The sequence below is a fragment of the Bombus affinis genome, chromosome 2, assembly GCF_024516045.1.
Source record: "Bombus affinis isolate iyBomAffi1 chromosome 2, iyBomAffi1.2, whole genome shotgun sequence".
Lineage (NCBI taxonomy): Eukaryota > Metazoa > Arthropoda > Insecta > Hymenoptera > Apidae > Bombus > Bombus affinis.
The window spans coordinates 12,910,864-12,918,441 of NC_066345.1; the positions used below are offsets into that span (position 1 = coordinate 12,910,864).

Below are 7,578 nucleotides of genomic sequence, written 5' to 3' on the forward strand. Positions count from 1 at the left end.
AAGGCGAAGATCGTACGCACGTTCGTGAGATGTGAACGATTCCAGATCGAAGAACATTGTGGATCACAACGGAGTTGAATGACGAACGACTGCAGATCGCTTTTTCTTTTGGCTACGGATATTTATGTAAATTTATCTTTACAAACATGCTGAAGAGACGAAATGTAAACAGAGATTTGTTTTTTGTAGTTTGAATATTTTATAAAATATTGCATATTTAAATTTTCCACAAATGCATGATTATCCGCAGTCTATTTACTATTTCGATTTATCACATGATTGCATCAGTGTTTTAAATTACGCATATATAAAGATTCATATGATTAACATCTTTTTTATGTTTTTAATATAATAATAAAACTAATAGAAATTTTCCTTCGAGTTATCCCACGAATAAAATTTAATTCGTCGTTTGAATTTTGGATTTGTTAAAAAAAAAAAAAAAAAAAAATGAAACGACAAGATAAATCTTATGTGGACAGTGGGTGGCGATTGATAAAGTTGTATGGCTAAAGTATTAGTAAGGCATTGTGGAATGGAAAATTGCCATCGAGATATCAATATGTTCTAATCTAATAGGATGATCAAATAATGACCTGTTTTCGTATGCATTTAAATATTTGGAATATTTATCACAGAGGTAAATATTACACATTAAATGAAAATAAAAATAGACAAGAATGGCACAAAGAAAAGTATACAATAAATTTATATATAAATATAAAGTGTAGTAGATCGAACGTTTTAATTAAGGAGGATAGATTCGCTAGCTTATTGTTTTAATAGAGTTCTATTAATTTTCGATGAATTAGTTAAAAACCATAATTTGTTTCGTCAATGTTTCAAAAATCTAAAGCAAGAACATACTGATTTATAGTAACTACAGCAACTATAAATAAATTAATATTTATCACTTCTAACGCGCATCTAATGCGCCCGTACAAGACGTTTCGCTTTCCCTTCAGCCTTAACTGCTCAACTTTCCATCTTTTTTACAGCTTCTTGCCTTCGATGTCTTGTTACAATCTCACTTTCTATTCTTGTGCAAACAATCTTCGGACTTTAACCATTTGTGTCATAATAAACGTCGAATGGTTAGGAATTTCACAGGAACAGCCACGCAATAGCATCGATGAGCCGATTCACGATTTCTACTTGGTTTGCCCGTCATAGTGGGTGATTACCTCAGTCAGGACACGTAGGCATAAATCCTTTCGATCGATGGAAGTGAAGAATATCCTGAATGTCTTGGGATCTTTTGCAATAGTTTTATGTTAGACAGATAATAGTGTTGTAAATTTTATTCCTGATAAAAGTGACGCTAATAGTAGTAGATAGATTAAAACGAAGATAATCTTTCGATGTCTTTTGTTCGTGCAGTAGGTTGCGATACAGATTGTGATACTCGGTTGAAAGATTAAATTTCATTAGACTCGGTTTAATAGTGTGATAGTGTGTTTTTATAATTTCAAAATATATATTGACATTTCTAATAATATAAATATATAATATGTAACGATAGAAGTAAGATATTATTTTATAAAAAAATAGCAATGGACTGACTTATGATTCTGATACAATTATGATTCCAAGTCAGCCATATATGTACCTAAACGTTCAATTTTATCTAATTACATGGGATCTTAAAAATCTAATATTTTAATTCCAGTATGGTTGTACAAGACATAAGAGATGTGACAAGAATCCTTTAATTGTGTCACACTTCTAATGAAACAGCGATGTTAAAAGTTACTGAAAATTTCAAAAGTCTTAGGCTTTTTCTGTCTTCCACTTGCTGTCTTCTTTTAAGACAATTGACATGACACGAAGACGAAGTGAGATCTTATCGATAACGAGCGGTTGTTTGATTTATCAATGTCTGCATATCGTACAGTACGCACGTATGTACATAATATATATATATGAGTTGACAATTGTACCGAAGTTGCATAATGGAACTCAAGGCGATTTCTGACGTCCTGAGTTTGAAGTCCAAAATTCAAAAACTTTTGGAACGTTTTTTAAAGACTTTTGCTACTGATCTTTAATCTCAAATATACTCTTGTAAATTTATGCCAATTTTTAGGAATATATAGAAATTGTCAAATTATTGGTAGATTTGAATTTATCGAATATTAGAATTTAAATTTATCGAAGGTTAAAACACAAAGATGTAAAAAATTGATAAGCAATGCAGACACAATCTATCAATAGCAAGCTGTCGCTTTTTATTGTATCCGTTTAAATATTATCGATACATGTAATACGTTTACATAAATGCATACAAAATTGGGGAAAACTACAAGTTCTGACTAATCTTCATTTACGCATCTACTTCTTTTGTATCTTTTTTGTTGCTTAAAAGATATTAGCTTCCTTTTCTTGCAGCCATTATGACTCATTATAATTAAACGTGCTTGCATAATAATTCAACGATTAAGAAATGCTAAAGTTCCTATTGGTCATCAAAGTGATTTTTGGGAAACTCTATATTTTCTATTCTTTTATCAAGCACTGTAATTTGAGAAATTGCAACAAAGATTGTGACGAATATCGAGGTGATTCAAACGACGATGGATTTATGAAATGAAAATATACTTTAACGCGAAATATACTTCGAAGCGAAACGCTCTCCCATGACAAGTAACTGAATGCTCCATAGACCTGTGAAAAGTATGTACTTTAATTGAAAAAATAATTTTTCATCTAAAGTAATCACAAGGATATCCGATAAACGGTCAGAAGTTACGATCGCGCGATGCGTATGTTGTTTAATAATTTGGAAATTCCACAGAGATACAATATTTCGAAATTCTCCCTAAATTACGCTGTGATTCAATATGTAAACTTAGTTTCTTAATCCAAGCAGCTACCGAGCAACCGTATTGCAAAACGTGGTACGGTTGAAATATAGTCGTAGTAGGTCACGTAGTCAGGATATTCGGTTGGACGTGGTTCCTGATCGCTTTCGGCACGGTCCTGGTTTGACGTCATTGAATGACGTCAATCCCGGGCCCCACCAGATCCCCCGGCCCTCCTTTGAAGCGCGCTTTACCGCGTCAACGTAAGAAGACGCAGCAACTACCGCCGCCTCCGACGCCTCAGCCCTCCAGAAGTCGCCCGATACGGTTAAACCTGCGAGATTTACGAAATGCCAACGCTACACCACTCTCTGTCTCTCTCTCTGTCTCCGTCTCTCTTTCATCGGTCATCTGCAAATAGAACTCTCGAATCGACCTGAAATAACAGCGGAGATGAGATTCCTGTGGGAGCAAAGAGAAAATAATGCCGAATTCCTGAAACATAGCTTGAACCTTGATGGAAAAAGAAATGGCAAAGATATAACCTGGGTCAGAGGCGTGAAAGGTCGTTGTCTTTAATATTGTCGAAGATGGGCGAGGTTGTTGGGGTGGTTGGGGATACGGGATTGATGTTTCGATGGTCGAAGGTTTAGGGCTTTGGTTTTCTGTGTTGGCATGACTCGCGTCGATTCTGATTCTCGCTGTTGGGATAGGTAAATGGCGAGGGAAATAGAGTGTGCTATTAGGTGTTATAGAGGATAGAATCTAAGAGTTTGATCTATAAAGGGGTTTCTCCCCCTTTCTATGAGTTTTTACGTGATTTAGGTGATGCGTTTAATCGAAATATTTGTTTTAATAATGAATGTTGATTGGTGTATTAAACGTGCAGATTTCTTTCTTTTCTTGCGTCTTTGGGCAACTTTTGTGGATTTTGTTGGATTTAATCCAATATATATATATTTATTTATTTATATCATATATATTATATTTTGTGAAAAAAATATTTCAAGTATAGTAATGCTGCGAACTAAGAGAAGTATTTACATGTATACAAAAATATAAGCCACGTATAAAACAGACCTTTTCCTTTTCATATGTTCGAGATAATGTTAGTGGTTGTACGATTAAGGATTATTGTCTCTTGTGGGCGAATATAGGGTTCTGGTTTGTAAATTGAACGAGCATAACCGAGTTCTGCGTGCCTAAATGTATCTAAATGTTTTAGGAAACGGAGCACGTTAGCAGAAATTGGATATACCGAAGTATTTCGTATTTGTATTTATATGGTTCAGTGCAATTTAATTGAATCGATAATACAGTCTATGCTAAATAATATAATGAATGGATTAATAATTATTGGTTACTTATTCTATAAAAGGAAGTATTTTATTCTGTGATTTCGGCATATTGAAATATTTAGAAATAAATAGTCGATTATCACGACCGGTATAGCTGTATAGTAATGTAATTGGGGACGAAAGTTAATACGATTATTGATTTTTTATCACGAAGAAATTGATTCGTAAAGTCGTTTCAAGGGACGGTTGGTCGTTTAAACGTTATACGAGAATAATCGATACACGAAAGTCAGAGATTTAATAACGCATTACGTTTGATTAATGTGTACAAGTTACAATAATTAGAAAATTAATTTTTGAGAAGCAACAGAAAGCTCCAAGTAATAACTCTTATTACGGAAGCATATAATGATTAATTAATGGACACACTTGAAAAAATAGTTCGTTCAACTCGTATCTTTTGTTTCTCGCATTGTACAATTTTTTTTCCGGCGCTGAATGCGTAGTATAGTTTAATTTATGAAAGTCTCTAAAGCCAGAAGGAGCTGGAAATAACCGTAACGATTCAAACCGTAGTGAAATCCCCTATTTTACAAATTCTTCTCTCTTTTTTTTTTTGGAATATCTGCTTTTTTTTATCATACGTTCATCTACGAAAACGACAAAAATCGATGAGATGAAAAGAAAAAATAGCGTTTCTTCAAAAAAAATAAACAGCGTGCATTTATCATACGTAGAGTCGTCTATTCTTTAAAATCGCATTTTTTATATCGCTTTACGATCGTATGGCTTTGTAAATTTGTGCTTGTGAAACCAGGAGGAAAAGTAAGACGATTGATAAAGAGAAACTACATGCAACTACATGTTACATCTATGTTGCACCTAACACAAACTAAATGTTATCACTGAATGAATATAGATGAAAATTGAAAATGAAAAGTAATATCCGATCTATTGCATTATTTATATTTATTTATCCTTGCAGTATGTCGAACAAAGTTCGAAAATGAACAACATTGTGCATGCAAGCGGTTGCAACCAGACTACACGGATGCTTTAGAGTAAGAATTAATCTTTATTATTTCTTACAATTCCTTAATCTTTTGCTTTTTTATGATACGATCAACCAACAACTTTAATATATTTGTGGAATGAAATTTAAACTTTGAAACCAAAAGTTTTGTTTCGCGTTCGAACGGAAAAAGATTATAAACTTTTGCAAAATTTATTTGTACAGCTTTTCTTCTTTTTACCGATGTGAATAATGTAGAAAACAATTTTTTAGTTTATCGATGTTGTTTTAGTGGCGTCATGGTTAAATATATTATTAATGTTTAATAAATTTTACTTTCACGTTTGCTGTCCCCGGAAAGTTGTGTTTCATTGAATTCAGCGTTTCGTTAAAAAAGACCTTTCTTTCGTTGAAATCAACAATGATACAATTAATTCCATATACGTAATATATTTTTTGTTGTATAATAAATTATTAACGATGCAATTAAAATTGCATTAAAATATAATCGCCAACTTCCATATAAAAATGGAAGTTAAATTCTGTTCCAATTAAGAATGTTTACAAAAGATTCTTCTTAACGTTAACACCTCAACTATAATATCTTACTGTAAAACATAGCAGTAAATAATACAAAATGTAGCAACACTGTACAAAGCATTATGATAAAGAAGAAAAAAGACATATCGAATAAATTTCCTCCATTAGAATAAATTACTCATACTACTTTTTATTTTTCTCGCAATATATCAAAGTAAAAAGATGAACATTTTTTAATCGTACAAATGATCGTAGTCCGATCAGGCGAATGCTTCAGAGAGTTCGAATGGTTTGTGCAGTTTCTTGCGAAATTTCCAGGATACTGTGAGGTCTTGAGCATCCTCATTCAAATTCGATATTCCAAATATTCGCACGTGCTCAGTTCTCACGCCTACTACGTGTACCGTGTAACAGTTTATCCTTCTCTCTATCTGTTCTCCTGTCAGAAACGCGCGCGAACTCGCGATTTATTTCGGTCGCTACTTTATCCAAACTTATGTCACAATCGCTCCACGACGGATCTTTCGGATAAAATCCAAGGCCTGGGAAGAAATTAGAATGAAAATCTGGCTTGGTGGTGACGATATACATTTTCTACTATATTCCGACATTCTAATAGAAGACCATTTATTATTTAGAGAATATTTTAGTTTTAAAACAGGAGCACGTAAAAGATTGAGTATTATAATTTTAATTAGAAGACGTAGTTTCGGCTGTCTGAATGAAAAGACACGTGTGCATGAAACACGTGCAATCACTTTGTACTTCTACGCTACGTACGTACGTATTTCATTATATATGTACACACTTAGTACAGATTATTATACTTAATGTGCATTTTATAATCATGACCACTGCTACCCACTTATTTATATGAATTATTGATGTTTAATATAACTAATGGAATATTCATGTATCTATGAAGAACATAAATTTGTAATTCTATAATTACCAGTCTTTTATTGATACAGTATATTAATTAGACTATAGTTATTCTATTAATTTCTTTATATTTCTTTATATCCATAAATATTTTCATATTTTCCTGGTAAAACCAAAGAACCGAATATCTGTATATTAAATGAGATAACAAATATTAACATAAATTATTTCCCAAAGACACTACTATTCTTGAGATAAAGTAGCAAAGCAAATAACAAGTAAAATAAAAATTTTATTTGAATTATTGCTTGGATAAAAACTTACTTAGGCAATGCCAAATCTTGTATCACATATCTATAAGTATACGTGAAATGTTTCCAATTGGGTGGAGATTTCCAATTTCAATTGACAAAAATCCTCGAGGTAAAGCATTCTTCAACTTTATTGAATTATTTCCTTGCTTGTTTATTACACGGTGGAATTTCGATTTCGTCGTTTGATTAGATAGTTGGATTTTCATTTTATATTTAGATTTTATATGTTATATTTATTGCAATGTATTCATTTTTAGTTTCAGTGGTGTATTGTATCGTAAGGAAAAGAATCCTGTCTATGGTGATAAGTGAACAAGAGTAATAATATTTCATTTCGTATCGTAGGACATAAATATGGCAATAAATTTAACGAGAATGCTGCTGGTGTATTCTTGGAAAATTACGAATGAAAAAATATTTATATTTTACGACTTCCTGAGTGACCCTGGTAAAAGAGAAATGATTAAGGCCAGAAAGCTCTCTGTGGCCAACAAGGTGAAATGCGTATTTCAATTTGGCTTTATCATAATTTAAAAATATTCATGTTAAATAAAAAGAGAACAAAATAGAGATAATAATGATTTAAAGATTATCACGTACGCTTATACATTTAAATGTGTATTATACTGGACAAAATGTTTCAATTTTCTTTATTTACCAACAGAGTATTATATTCTTCTTAATGTCATTTTAATATTAAAAAATATCTACTGTTAGTTACAGTGTTATTT

General features: G+C 32.1%; 1 protein-coding gene across 1 annotated transcript in view; it reads right to left on the minus strand.

Moving 5' to 3' along the window:
• LOC126927034 (MAP/microtubule affinity-regulating kinase 3-like) overlaps window positions 1-7,578 on the minus strand; it is a 50,900-nt gene that overhangs the window by 15,007 nt on the left and 28,315 nt on the right. The gene's annotated exons all lie outside the window — the stretch shown is intronic.